The sequence below is a fragment of the Balaenoptera physalus genome (genome assembly GCF_965194825.1).
Source record: "Balaenoptera physalus genome assembly, chromosome: 3".
Classification (NCBI taxonomy): Eukaryota; Metazoa; Chordata; class Mammalia; order Artiodactyla; family Balaenopteridae; genus Balaenoptera; species Balaenoptera physalus.
Genome location: NC_138890.1, coordinates 130,907,526 through 130,923,813, shown reverse-complemented (window position 1 = coordinate 130,923,813; position 16,288 = coordinate 130,907,526). Strand labels below are relative to the sequence as shown.

General features: G+C 37.1%; 1 protein-coding gene across 11 annotated transcripts in view; it reads right to left on the bottom strand.

Annotated features, from left to right (window-relative positions):
• The window catches only part of PDE4D (phosphodiesterase 4D), a 1,115,543-nt gene that overhangs the window by 645,986 nt on the left and 453,269 nt on the right, over positions 1 to 16,288 (bottom strand). The window lies entirely within an intron of this gene.

The following is a 16,288-nucleotide window of genomic DNA, read 5'->3' as shown; positions in this document are numbered from 1 at the left end:
TTTTAAATAGTCTGCTATTGATATATATTCACCCCAAACATTTGACTATTATCAATAACTCATTAATGAGCATCTTTATGTAACACACTAGGTATCACTGTTTGTAATGTTTCCAGTAAAATTTCAAATTAATCTCAACAAAGACTCAGAGACAAGATTATTCCCTCAATTTCTTTTCTCTATTTTGGCAAAAGACAACAATAGTAGAAGAATTCAAGAATTATTTTTAACCCATAATATGTATTACATGGCCAGTCTCTCTTGTAATGATACAGTTCCTATTTCTACAGCTATAGGATAGGGAAAGGGCAATAAACTTTAATTCCAAAGTTGCTGAGCCTGGAAACATTTTCTAGACTAGAGAACTTAAGTGTCATAGGAACAATGGCTTAAAGGAAGGGTGTTTTCCATACTGATTGAAACATAACCGATTATATCTTGATACAGTGATTACTTTTCCATTGTAAAAAGGAAAAAAAATAAAACGTAATACTTTGTAGTTTATTTTATTTTATTGCTTTTGACTACATAAGAAACACTAAGAAATTCCAATGCAAGTGCTCTAAATAGGTAACGGATATATTTGTGGTTATCTTGCATCCATAAACATTTCTTGGTAATTTTGCTAACTATAATCCTGTAATATAAACCCTCTAGAACTTACTCCAATAGAAATCTCAGATTATTCACACTCCAAACAAAGGGCTAAATGTCAAGTGAACACCATCTAGCTTCTCTAATCAAGTTCCTGTCAAGTTAAGTTGAGCCAAGTGATATATGACAAAGGTAATCCAATGGCAAGGCTGAAAAGCCACTCTGATATGTATACTAAGTTGTTTCCAAATATCAAGTCATCAGACCTGTAATGACTTAAACTCTTACAAAACTCCTACATAGGATAATGGTTCAATAACTAGACTTGTATCAAGTATAAGAATACTTATATTTACCCACAATGAATAGTGAATAATGTGCTTTTAGGTAACTCAAATAAAACTGTCGTTAAAGACATTGTTGCTCTGCTTTGTACAAAGATACGAATGAAAAATCTTAGCATTAATTACAGGATGAAAGTTTTACTGCTAAAGATATAAATATTATCAGGTTTCCCTATTTACTATGTCTTGAGGAAACTCAGATCTAAATTTAACTCTAAACACGAAATATACTTTTACATTTGTGTTTCTAAGCTTTACATAGTCCCTTTGTACATTTTTTAAATTAGAATAGCTTTAAATCCTTTTTTTTTAAAAAAAGCATGAAAAATACATAAATAAATAATAAGATTGCTTTTGTTTCCTAATCTTAATCATCTACACTAATCAAAATAAGATGAGGTACAAATAACCAGCTATCAAAACCGAGAAATATATTTGTAATTCACTCAGAAACATGTTTGAAAACACTCCTGCACTAACATTTGTTCTTACATTTTTTCCAGATGATCCTGAAGTTTAGTCCAAGACAAAGTTCATCAGATCCTCTGGCTTAAATCGTAGTTATATACTCCAGGAAAAAATAGTACCTACTTCGGCTGGGTATTTAATGGTGTGAGGCAATTCTCATTATTGTGGAAATGGGATTATTAGCACCGTATTTTAAATATAGAAATAGAAAATGTCAATCCCCATATTGTTGGATTCAGCCCTAGGTGGAAACAAACTTACAAACTGAAACAAACCAACTGAATCATATTTCGAATGAATAACGCGACTGCATTGAAGGGGGATGAGAATGCGGGTGAAGGGAGAACTAACCAAGTGACTTGAATACAGGATTAGGTATACAAGACCAAAAGAATGCTAAAAATCTAATTTAAAGGCTTACAATCTTTTTTTTTTTTCCCCATGTATTCCTTTTTATTCCACAGAGGCATGGGTTAGCAATTCTGAAACTATTTTGTAAATTACATTCTAGGATTAAGCAAACATGCAATATATTGTGAATAATGAGAGCCAGGTTTTTTACTGTTGTAAGGGAGTTGCACAGATGAAAATGGAGAAGGATAGAATGAATACTGTGGTATTAGACTGGAATTGGAAGTATCAGTGTGCAATCACAGACTGAATCTATAGAGATACCTGGATATACACATGGATACAGATATGCACCAGTATGTATATTTATGCACACATTTATGTATATAAGTATGTATACACATATACTTTTTCCCCAGATCTATCTGCTGAGAGAGCCTAGAAGTAAAAACTCCCCAATAGCAATGAGCACACCCTCTCTCCAAATTTTGGTTTCTAAATATCTTTTTTTCTGTTAAAAGGAAAAAAGGATCCTTAAAAAAGCAGCTGGTTCCAAAGCTGAGGCAGGGGAAAGTACTAGAGTCTTGGATCTCTTGTGCCAAAAAATAAGAAAGTACTGAAGGAATGATAGGGACGTGTCAAAATGGCAATGAGCCAAGTAGAAGGAACTCCCACTGTCCAAATCTGGGACAGTATGAGCATCAAGATAAATAATTATATTAAGTAACAATAATAAAGGACTATAATCTGCTAAACAAAGAATCCATAAACCTATACAGAAACAAACAAATAAACAGGAGGGGAACACTCTTCCATATGATAAGATGGCAACTAATAAATGAAGAAGAAATGATCGCCATTAGCAACCATCATAATAATAACTGATCCAGGCAGAAATCATCAATGAATTCTAACTGTTGGATAAAAATTTAAGAAATACCAGGATATTTCCATAGTCTCAAAGTAACACTCTACAAGTTACACTTTATTACAAAGGAGGAAAATGGTAACTTTACAGTGGAGAAACATGGCAGACGTCACTTTAACCAAATGATCAAAATTAAAACTGTAGTAATGGAACGAAACAACTAAACAACAGCATGTGCCTCCAAATACAAGAAATCAGCATCACTCCTGTAATAGTCCTGCCAAAATGGTATGACCTGAATCTCATCACAAGGAAACGTAAAACTCAAACTGAAGGACAGTCTACAAAACAACCAGCCTATATTTTTCAGAAAGCACCATTGTCATGAAAAACAATGAAAGTCTCAGAAACTGCTCCAGTTTAAAGGGTATTTAAAAGACATGACAACTAATTGCAAAGCATTCATTTGTATTTTCTTTTGCTATACAGAACACTATTGGAACAACTATTGAAATTTGAAACAAGGTCTATAGATTAGATAATAGCATTGTAACACTATTAACTTGCTAATTTTGATCACTGACCTGTATGTAAACTAATTTCATGTTGTATGAAATATTTAAGTATTTAAAGGTAAAAGGGTATCACATCTACAACTTACTCAAACAGTTCAGAAGAAAAAACCTATAAAAATAAACATATATTTGTGTATATACATGTGTGTATATGGATAGATGATGATAGATAGATAGATAGATAGATAGATAGATAGATAGATAGATAGATAGATAGATGAGAGAGAGAGAGAAGACGGAAAATGAGAACGGTAGAGGACTCTTGGTGAAGGGTACCCAGGAATCTTTTGTGCCATTCTTGCAACTTCACGGTAAATCTGAAATTACGTCAAATTAAAAATTAAAATAAATACCTTTGTTAGTGAGAAAGTACTTAGACTCTTTGGCTGGCTTTTGTTTTTCAGACCCGACTGTAATAAATGGCTCTCATAGATTTATTTCTGAATAACAACACAAATGTCTATTTTTGTCCACATAAGCATTTTTCAAACTGTGAGCTGCAATCTATTAGTAAATTATGAAATCGATTTAGTGGGATATGACCAGAATTTTCTTAATGAGCTGCAATAAAAGAAAGAGTATTAGAATGTATCACACTTGATAGAGCTAAGTGTTTGTTTCTGATACTTGAATTACAATTATATACAATTGTACATATACGTCATGTAAGAGTCACTGGACCATCAACCTTCTCTATGATGGTTCGAGCCACCACTCCTTTGAACATGGTGCCCACTCCACCAGCAACCCCTAGCTGCCGGATCACCCTTCAAGACAAATTTCAGTGTCACTTCTTGCATGAAGTTTTTCCTCCCTCTCTCAGCACTACCTTCCCTTCTCCCCCAAAATGTAATTCTTCCTTCTCTGTTTCCTCATAGCTCTTTGCTCATACTTCTATCTCTTTTACACTGTGTTTTAATTTAATGTATTTTATAGTATTGTCTCTCCCACTAGGCTACCATGAGCTTTTCAAAATGTTACACAGCCCTTAATTTTTCTGACCCCCTCCCCAGAGAATAAGATGTCTAGCACAAGCACAACTCTCGATGATTATTTTTGAACAAATGGACAATAAAAGGCAACAAATACCATAGGAAAATACATAGAATCATAAAATTCCAAAAAAGAGCTATAACCACCAGCCACTTGCTTGCCCACATCATTAAGGAAGTGCTAACTAATCTGAGGATGAAGAAGGAGCAGGATGTGGATCAAAAATGATGGTAGGAGAGGGATTGTAATAGAGAACAAGAAACAGAAAGAACAAAGACCTAGGAGCCTAAGTGTGGTGGCCACAAGAATGTACTGCAGACTCCAACTATAGGGACGATAATTGGCCAAGGGTCCCCAGCTGCTGCCTCTGACATGCACAGCAGCATTTGAGTTACAACCATTCCTCCCATGACCTGCTCCCAGCCATGACTGATCACGTGGAGATACAGAGGCGGACCCATTCCCAGGAAACACAGGACTCCTCTGGTGGCCGATTCTGGCTTAAGGACTTCATATGTTAAGACGTTACCTAACCCAATCTAGGATGCTTCCACCCAACAAGTCTCTCTTCTTCACTTATGGTCAAATTTATATGATAATCTCAGTTCTCACTCAACCTTATCTGGCTCCCTCTCTATTTTCTCTTACATGAGCATTTCCTAAAATCTTTGCATTTCTAATCCCACTCTAGCATTGGCTTCTTGGAAGAAGATTAACACAGAAAGTACAGAGTATACATGGAGTAAGTAGGGGAAATTAAATCTGGAGGAGCAAATTGATTTTTATCATTGAGGACAACTAGTCAATTCAATACTTTGTCCCAAGGCAGGATAAATCTTAATTTCCTAATACAAATAGAACTGTCCATGTGGTTCTTAAAGTTCATCAGTGACAAAGACTTCATAACTTCCTTTTGTGAGTTGTTTCATAGCTTAATCATCCTTCACATCCAACTTAGGTCTATACTAAATCCCTTGTTTTAAGGTCTTTTCTTCCACTTCAGTTTCTATGGGGATAGATCACAGCCAACTATAGAAATACTAAATTAACTATGCAAACTCTCACTCATAACAGTAATTCTCTCTACAATGCTCTGTACACATGATCTTGAAGGACTATCAGCGACATTTTCTATTTGCTACAAAAATTATGTCTCATTAATATAATCTACTCATGGAATACCTGACTTTTATTCACCCAAAAAAAATAAAAAAGAAGATTCCTCATTTGCAAGCAGAAAAGTAAAGGTTTGTATGTTTACTTCAGAGAGATTTTTACGATTGTTAATTGAAAGGAAATCATTTTTTCTTTCCTAAAGTCTCAAATACTCTGCCTTCTACTGACAGAGTAAAAACCTCAATCTTCAATTATTTAGATTAAACATAACATGTTATCCAATTTAAAATAATGAATGCATTTTTTTTCTGCCAAAGATTTGAAACAGAGATGGAATGTGTGTGGGAAATGTTGTTATCTTTCCAGATCGCTGCTTGAATAAAATAAAAGCATTTGTCTGACCGTGATAAGCACATTGTCTGGTCCAGATTCTCCAAGTATGCAAATGAACATGAAAAGCTCCAACAGCAAGACTTACCCATCTGCACAGAGTTTCAAAAATGGTGATGTACTTACCTAAAATAAAAGGAGAGATGACATTAATGACATTCATCACAGCTTAAACATATAGTGAAAAACAAATTCTAGAAGGCATTCAGAGCATCTGTTCCCCTCACCACTGCCAGATCCAGTTTTAGGGCTTTTGTTTATAACACAACAGGCCAGATGGTGCTGTCTCTCTGACTGTCCAAGTTTATTTTGAGTACACTTCATAGGTATATGCTCAATAAATGTTGAGAAAGATTATAACAATCAAGTAGCCAAGCACTATGATTTAATAACAATAGCAAAAAATATCTGTTGAGTACCTTCTTGCCTGCCAAGCCCAGTGTAATATACTTTACGTGCATTTTCTCATTCACTCTTCAGAAAATGGAGGTGAGGTAAGTATTATTATTATCCCCATTGTAAAGATGAAGTAAGTGAGGCTTAGAGAATTTCATTAACTTGTCCAAAGTCACACAGCTAAAAAGTGTTGGAGCTGGGATTTTCATAGGTTCTCTGATTCTAGAGCCCGATCTCATGACCTTTATGTTATACATCCAAAACCCAGTTGGAAAGAAAGATCCCAGTATTAGTACTTTGTTAAATAATAGGTTATAAAAATAGAATTGATTATAATTTTGAAAATTAGAAGAATGAACAATGCCTAGTGCATAGCTCAATAACATTTGTTGAATGAATAAATAATAAGCAAATGTATATTATTGATATTTAATAAATGTACTCAGGCTGTATCTCAACACAAGAAATATTTGCATAACAAAGCACTCCAATGTATAGGTTCTTTCTTTCCTCCTGCAAATGGCCCGGCACCAGTGCTTTATTCTACTGATTGCCTAGGGATGAGAACTGAATGCTCTCAAGTAAGAGAGAGAAGGGGCCTGTCTGAAACAAATGGCTGGGGAGCTACAAGAAAAGGATGGAGTTGTCAAATCTTCAAATGGCATATTAGTCTAAAGGTAAAATCCTTCAACTGTTCAAGAAACAGTTAGCAGATGCCATTTAACAGTTCAGTTTTCTTCAGGTTTTTGGTCACTCTCTTAGAGATTCAGATTAATAACAAAATGTTAAAGAAAGAAGTAGCTTAAGTGAGGAACACAAGGGGATCGGTTATTTGAAAGAACACTGAAAAACAAACATAAGAAATACTTGAGGCTTCAAATTCACAAAGAAATAACCACCAATTTATCTCATATTTTAGTATTCAAAACATATACAAAGACATAATTTCATCAATAATTAACTCCAAGAGCAAAATGCCCTGTAGAAATTCAAGTCCCTATTTCCATAAGCTGGTAACATAGTAAAATAAACAAATGGAACATGAGGTGCTTCATACAAATGTCCACAGTCTTTACCAAATAACACTTCATTTCAAAATTTTTATATGAACAATCTTTATATCTATGGATGTTTTCCACTGTTTTTCTCAGCATCACATAGATTTGTGCTATATACTAGATGTGGTTATTAAAGTTAACTCCCCCCCCCCAAAAAAATAGAAATGTGATAAACCATAAAAAATGTTTTAAGAAGTTTTGTTCATTCGTTTCAAGGTCAAATTGAATTAATATTTTAAAATGTCACATGTATCTACAAATTTTAGTGAAACAAATGGAACTTTTTATTGTGGATTCACTGTTTACCCTTAGAGATAATTGGACTCAGTGGTATGAAACTTTAATTAAAAGGCGTTAAAAAATGCATTTGGCTCCATTCTGGTAAAGACTCTGAACAGGGTCCCACAGTACAGTTATTGGCCCATAAGTTAGACGAGATATGAAGGGATGTACTTGTTAAGTAACTGGAAAGTGATTTTTCTTTATCTACTTCCTAGCAAAGTAGTTTATCACACCTTAGTATCAAAGGTTCTAGGTAACCATCCATCTCTCAGTGAGAAGGTAAATGAAAAGAGCCTAAATAAGATTCAGCTACAATAAGCCTGAAATCTTCTATGGATAGGATTTAGGCATAGATAAATCTATTCTACCTTTGTTCTTCTGAATATCAGTTCTAAGAGATAAATGGATATGAAAATAAGACATCAAAGTTTGCTGCCTTAAGTGTGGAGATAAGTAGGGGTAACTCCAACATGGATAGCATCTGAATTGATACTGGGGAGTGGGGAAGGGATGGAAGACTTCAAAGACAGTCATATTTATTCATTAGATTAAGCCAGACATTTTCCCAGCACTAAGTTGTGGCACAATTCTTTACCCTTGCCCAACCCCAGTCTCCACTTCCAAATCTACTTCTCATTTAGCAGCTTTTTTTAAATTAAAAAAAAATTGCATTATCTTATTAAAAATCTGGTCACTTCATTCACAAACTCCCACTAACTCAGTGTATTTATTCCTCTATAAAGTAGGTACAGGTTAGAAGAATGAGTTATATGCCAGACTGGCCTTCTTTGCTGAGAAGAGGTTAAGTAACTTTGAGGTGACGTCAGTATTCGTGGTTTACTCCACGTTTCTACCTGGTACTGTGCAGGGAGCCCTTGTTCTAAAAGGAATTTTTAAAAAAATCTTCTGAGGAAGGCAAGACATTGATACTTGAAATAACCTAAAATGATGCAAAACAACTTAGAATTAAATGTAAATTACATGGTAGAGACATCAAATGCTACAGGAATCTAGAGAAATGAGAAAAAGATGTTTCAGCTGTTGTGTGGGATTACAGCAATATGCCGCAACTGGGTGGGAAGCCATCAAGAGAGCTTCTGGACTTCTGAGTTGAATGCACAACCAGTCCACGCTCTTCTTGCCACAGTCTGAAGTAAAAGATCCAGCATAGAGATCTCAGGATTAGTAGGGAGGCAGCTTTCAAACTAAGTCAAAGGCTTGGGAGGGACCACGTGTCTACAGTACTTTTTGAGAAGCAGGGCCAAAGAGTACTCTGCATCCCCATGATCATTTGCTCCTACAAATCACAGACTGGCAACTGACTGTAACAAGTAACAGTCTACGTATTTTTATTTTTAGTTTTCTGGAACTATAGTTGACTTACAATGTTGTGTTAATTTCTGCTGTACAGCAAAGTAACGCAGTTATACATATCTACATTCTTTTTCATATTCTTTTCCATTTTAGTTTATCACAGGATATTGAATATAGTTCCCTGTGCTCTACCGTAGGTCCTTGTTGTTTATCCATCCTATATATAATAGTTTGCCTCTGCTAATCCCAAACTCCCAATCCTTCCTTCCCCCACCCCACCTCCCCCTTGGCAACCACAGTCTGTTCTCTGTATCTGTGAGTTGTTGATTTGTGTCATATTTTAGATTTCACATATAAGTGATATCATACGGTATTTGTCTTTCTCTTTCTGACTTATTTTGCCTGAAGGCTTTTGAGAGGCTCCTTATTTTGTCTGAAGGCTTTTGAGAGGAGCTGGTCTTTGACCTGGAGATTAGAGAGAGGCAGCAGCATGCTAGGGAAAGGAAGGAGAAAGAACAGCATCCTCTACAGGGACCAGAGAAAGCCCATCATGTTTTTCAAACTGTGAATGGTTGGCTGAGGTGTGTCCGGGTACATACTACAGGGGAGGGAAATAGCCCTGTCCCCTCTTAGCAGATCACGTGCTAATAACCTTGGTCCCTGACTTTCTACACTGTATGGATATTTGAAAGGTTGAGTTGTGCTTTCACCTCCCACTGGGCCATTTAAAACCATTACCAACCTGAGGGGTCAGGTAGGACAGAGATAGGAAGCATCACATGCATGCATGCTCAAATCCTATCACGAGGAACCTTACCTACAAACTGATTTGTTGTTTGAAAACGTTATGACACTAAATGTAAAAAGAATGCAAGCCCACATATGGTGCTGAAAGATATTTTGGATTTATTGGTCTTTTCTTTTTTTTTTTGAGATTGGGAGATAGCAAGAACATGAAGTAACGGGGCGTGCTTTAGAGTCCAAAAGCAAATCTATTTAGAGCGAAACCATAATTACATATGCAGCTCTTGTGACAGGGATGGCAATATCAAATCAACATTCCACTTCAGAAGACCCACATCAACAAGCATTTGATTCAAAGAATCACCTTCATCAGCACAGACTATCACCAGCGCATCACAGATTTAGATAAGGCTAAGGAACCCAATCTCTGTGTCAGTTGCCTAATTTCCCTGAGAGCAGAGGTCTCACTTGGCACTTGGGCCTGAGAGAGGCCTCAAAGTGGGCAATTAGCTTGTTGGGTATGCGGTTCACTTTGTACCTCTCCATTACCACATTCTCCATCAGAGGAAGCAGAAGAGCTTTCAGTGTCAATGGCTTTTACCACCTGAGATCTTGAAGCAGAATTTCTTAACCCATTCATTTCTACTGAGAACTGGGGAAATGTATTACTCTCATAGGTCTGTAAGAAATTATAGTTTCATGGAACAGACAGAAGGAGGTATGCTAAATTAACACATGCTTTTTTTAAGGGAGAAGTGGGGAGTAAGAATCAGAAGTACCTGTTACAATTTAATACACTAAATGTGGCAATAAATTATAGCTATACAGCTGGTGGTTACAAGTATCTCAAAATTTGTTTTAAAATTCAAAAGGTTGATTCTTCTCACATTACCTTCCAAAATTATATAAAAGACACCAATAGAAACAAAACTTACTAGATCTCAAATCCATTTTAAAAGCACAGCACCAACCTTTTGCCCACCCACAGGAGTCTCTGGGCTATTAGAAAAGAGGTATGGAGTAGAAATTAAGAACATGGGCTTTGGACCCGTAATGCCTAATTCAAACACAGGCAAACCTGAGCACCCAAGAAGTGGAGCTATCTGTGATGATGATGTGCTGATGACAATGAGATGACGATGATGATGGTGGTAGTGGTGGTGGTGATGATTGCAGTGACTGCAACAAAGAGGAAGATGGGGAGGATGATTTGATGATCAAAGGTCAGTGGAGCCTTGTCTATGGACTGACTTATACCACTTTCCTGAAAAATACTTAAGAAGCAATAATAGAGAATAAGGGATATTTAACATCTCTATCCCTTTGAAGCTGAGACAAAAGGCAATTTACTTTTTTCAAACTATTCCCAAGTCTAGATTGATGCAAAGTGTCAGTATATTCCTCATTTAAATCACTGTCTACTACTTAGATCCAATTTCAACAGTTTACCTTCTGAGAAAATCTTAGTAGTTTCTTCTGCACAGGGGCTATAGAGTATTGATCAGACAGCCCCAGGCAGGACCCCTTGAGCTTGTACAGGTAGATTTAATCTAAGAGTGGGCTGAAATTTCAATAGTAGTTCTACAGGGATCCCTGGTCACAAATTTCAATACCATGCATGAGAAAGCTGCATAGCCATTACTGAACTGTTTCCAGTTGCCAACTAAGAATACCTAGAAAACTTCCAAAAGGGAGAACAAAAACATTCAAAATTGCAGGGCTGAGGGATTACAATCTCTATTGGTTCTGGCCTAAAGAGAAATCATCCGTTAATTGTAAACACAACTAATATAACTTTTCAGTAGTCAGCTAACGAGAAAAAACATTTTTGATATTATATCACTTTACCAACATCCCAAGTTTGGGCAATTATACCTTTGACATTTTAATTTTCCTTCTATAAATCATGTGCCTCAGGTTAGAAAAAACCAACTTAGGCATTTTATTATGAATCAAAATAGGATAAGAATACAACTTTGCAGAGATTAAATAGAAATGGTCATCTCTTCATGATTCACATTATTGCATTCCAAAAATTATATGGGAGGAAAAAATTACCAGGTGTAACAACTGTATTTATATAAAATACCCAATAAATGGGCAAAGAAGGAGAATAAATTTATCCACGTTTTATATAAATGTATACATGAGGTGTTTGGATACTTATTTATACTTATTTGCCTCCTAGATTTCCCCGTCCTCCTGTTCTATAGAACTTCAAGCCCCTTACTCCCTCCAAAACTCACTCTACCTGCCCCCAAACCTCACCTTCTTCTGCATCTTATTTACCAGCGACCAATAACTGTTAGGTAGTCCATCCTGGATGGAGTCATCTTTCCCTCCCCCACCTGGACACTGGTGACCAGAACACACCCAGAGATCCTCCCTGTTGTGGCCAAGGACCACCGCTAGGTTTCCAGCCATACCAGGACCAAGCAAGATTAAAACCGCCAGCAAAGCTTGGCAAGGGCGCACCAAGACCTAAAAGGTGACTCAAGGTACCTGGGGGTTCATTGTGCCACATTTGTAACCAATTAGCATTGCAGTTCCCACCCCCGCCACCGTGGCTTTTGCTTGGGTGCTTACGGGTAAGCGTCTGCGCACTAGGAGAAAAGTTATATAACCTAAAGCTGTCAATCAGCTTGTCAGTCAAATGACGCAGGACACAGGGAGGGACCACCACTCTAAAAAACCTATCCCTGCCCCATTGCAGGGCTGTTTCTGGTTTCCAGACAGCCCGCTCTCATCCTTTCTAGAGGGCATACTTCCGCTTTTGCTTAATAAAACTCTTACTACTTAAAAACGCTCTACACCTCTCAACTGAATTCTTTCCCTTGAAAGGGCAAGAACTGAGGAAATCACTGATCCACCAGTGATATAACTACTTATTAAATGACCAGTCCCCTCCTCCCAAGTACACTCGTACAACATGACAATTATATCTACTACACATTCACGGAATTAACGCCCTTCTCTCAATCTCTAGAACTACCCACCTAGCTTATGCCCTTGTGATGTTTTGCCCAAGCCACATCAGTGACCTCCTTTAACACTCCTGGCCTCCAATCTTGTTCTTGCATTCTTATTCTCCATTCAGCCTCCAGGATCTGACCTCGCCCTCTCCCCCTACTACTTGGAATACTTCATGGTTCCAGGACAAACTCAAAGTCCTTAATCTGGCACACAAGGTCCCTAGAAATCAGTCCTTGTTTATTTCCAGCTTCAGATCTTGTCAATGACCCTCCGGCAAACATGCCATGTGATTCCTTGCCTCAACATCTCTGTTCCTGCTACTCCCCTCCTCCTGGAGCCTCCACCTTCCCCTCCCCCAAGCCCACACTCACTCCTTAAGACTCACCTGAGATCACACCTTTCCACTCCACGTGAGACCCTCTCCCATAAAGCCCTGTGCATATTGCTAATCAGGGCACTCACCACGTATTTTTCCTCTAATCTATTTAAATCTCTGCTCTCTAACCCCCCCAATTTGAACTTCTTCAATTTGAACTTTTAGGGAGATGGGGTTTATTTGTGTTATTTATTTATGCTAGTATCTCCAGTATCTAGAACATAGTAGATACATTTAAGAGATTTGTTATGTGAATGACTGAGTGAGTGAGTGAATGCCTTTATCTAGAACAATTAGTACTGAAAAGCAAATATATGGGGATATATGTATATGGATAGCTGATTTACTTTGTTATAAAGCAGAAACTAACACACCATGGTAAAGCAATTATACTCCAATAAAGATGTTAAAAAAAAAAAAGCAAATGTAAACAAGGCAGAGAAAATGTCATTCCTCGCAATTCAGGGATGGGGTGGGGGATGAAGCCCTCTAACACAGACCCAGGGAGTTTCACAATTAGGGCAGGTCTCATGGTGAGGATAGAAGTGCTGATTTTAGAAAGCTAAGACTCCAAGAGGAATGCCTAGGTGAGGAGATGAGACCAGCAAGACAAAAGAAGGCTGAATGGTGCATGGTCAACGTGAACCTTCCTCATAACACTTCAAGGTTTTGGCAAAATTGTCAAATTCACCCATGCTACAGGTTCTTGAATTTCTCATGAAAAACAGCTCAACTACTGGACAGCTTTGCATTCAGGTTTGAGGCCCTGCAGGAGAAAGAGCACCTACAGGTGGATACAGAGGTCTGAAGGCCGAGAGGAGTATAAAGATGTTAAGTGTGGCCTTGGCATGGAGGTCATGGCAAAAGTTAATCAATTCTTCATGGAACAAGAGAGCCCTAGTCAATAGAAATATGGCAGGAGAGAATAAGGTGGGAAGCTGGATGATAGATGAATTCATATATCAACAGCAATCTCATCTAAAAACAGGTTTTTGTCTGCTATGCATTTATTAATTATAGTCTGCCTTAAAAAAAAAAAAAAGATTTGGTGGTGCTAAGGAAAAATAAGAAAACAAGTTATTGTTCAAAATGCATCCCACAGGTACCATAGGTGAAAAGTGAGCTTCTTAGCAGCCAAAAGAGAACATAATCTTCTACAGTTTGAAATTATTCAGACAACATGGGGCTATTCTTGATACTGAAGCATCAGGTAGAAATGCTCCCTGGGTCCTCACAGAGAAAACATTGCGAAACAATGAGCAATAGCTTTATCATAACGTTTTGCGAATACGGTACAATATCAAGAGAAAGAAATTTATTTTAAAGAAAATTAAAAGTAAATTTATTCTCTAAACAAAATTTAAAATAATGACCTAAAAGCCTCCTGTTCTTAAGCATAAATGTACATGGATACACTCCCTCATATAAACCACAAATTATTGTCTGTTTCACATCAGATTTTACATCTCACATTGCATATCTCATTTCAACCTTGATGGACTGGACAACTGTCAATAAAAGAAACATGTCTTATTTTTGAAAGCTTTTTATTGTTCATATCATCGGTTATTTTCAGACAACAGTTATTTAACACTCGGTTAGTATCACCCTCTATGGAGGCAGCACCTTACACTTCAAATAAGCCTCACCCAAAGAACAGATGATACACACAGACTCACACAGCATTACAAATTAATGATAATTCAGAGAGGCACCATGGAGCTTCTACTTGAGAAGGAATTTCCCCTTTGCATACTGAAGGGGGTCTGGTGGTGTTTCCTTTGTCCAGAGCCGACTTCCCAATGAAATGTTTCCACTTTGCACCCTTTGGGTTCAGTTGTTCAACCGGTTACAATTAGTTAGATTAGTAACTGGTTGAACAACTGTAACCAAAGAGTACAGACTGACGTGTTGAGGTCTACTAGAGAGTGGTTTGCTAGAGGAGGTCAGCAGAGCTCTGTCTGTCCTCTTCAATGTTTGCATGAATGACTTGAAGCAAGATAACATCCATTCAAGAGAAATTCATTAAACACTGATTCAGCGTCTAGCATTTGCCTGATATTGTGACAGGGACCAAGGGTACTGAGCAAACTTCGTTAGATATCCCTGATGCCAAGCTGGGGAGGGAAAGACAGAGACAGAAACAGAGACAGTCTATATTACACAACAGGAAATTTAACACTTGGACACTAGCTAGGAAAATCTGAATGAAGAAAAAGATTTTAAGGAGTGTGAAGGAGATAACCCCCTCAACTGACAAATTTCCCATCAGAGTGAACATTCAGTCATTGTCAACACTATGGAATATACCTGGGATTTTACCTTTATTTAGTCACTCACACAATAGTATGTAGGTGACAAGTTAACAAGTATTCTTTTACAATGTAAACAAGAAAACAAAACAAAAGCCCAGCTTTATTAATCTAAAAGCAGAGGACTCTCATCTCCCCAAGGCTTAGGCCACTCCCTGATATTAATATGGATACTTTGCAAAACTCGTTCTCTCAAGCACCAAATTTTTATTTATTGTAATTAACACACCATGCTTAATGGGATTCTGGCTGTCTGTAGTAGTTACTCCATTTCCCTAATCAGCAAATACTTCTGCCATGGACAGAATTCTGTATCAGGGTGTATCTAGCTAATTTGGTCATCTGAATTTTGTGGATTCTTTTTCAGTTCTTCAGCATTAACTGAGAACTTCAAGAATTACCAGCACTGTGCTTGGAACTGAATAAGACCTGGAGAGAACACAGTTAAGTTCCTACTCTCAGAGAATCCACCAATCCACTGGGTTGTTTGCTACAACCCAGTGAGATTAACAGGTGGGTATTTTCTGGTGTTCAAGATACTAATTTTTTTTCCATTGTAGTATGCATCAGCAATGAACATTTACACAAAGACAGCATAGTGTCCACAAACAAGCTTTCATTGGGGTCCAACTCTGAGGTTAAATGACATCTCTCAGGTTTTAGACTAAGTGACAATGTAGACATAAAAGGAACACAATCCAATTTACATGTAAGATGGGGAAAAAATGGAACTCTGTGGCCAGGATGCTTCAAAATATTTTCTTTGAAAGATACATGTCTTTCTATCAGATTTATTTTAATTTTCTGAAACTCTGTATAACGTAATACTCCAACTACAGATATTAGTCAAAGCTGTTTAAAACCAGCCTTCCCTTATTTACAAAAGGCAGTTTTTATAAGACAACTATCAAGGATAAACACAAAAAGAAATGGAAACTTTTCCATTTCTAGCAATTCACTGTAGTAAACTGGCTGTGTAATGAACACAGCTGTTTCTGTGGGAGAGTTTTTCCTTTTTTTTTTGGAATTTAATATTGCCTGTGCTCTTGTGGCATGAATATAGTAAATGAAAGATTGTTCTGGGCTTGATAAGAGAGACAAGAAACAATTGCTCCCACTGGTCCTCCCCTGCAT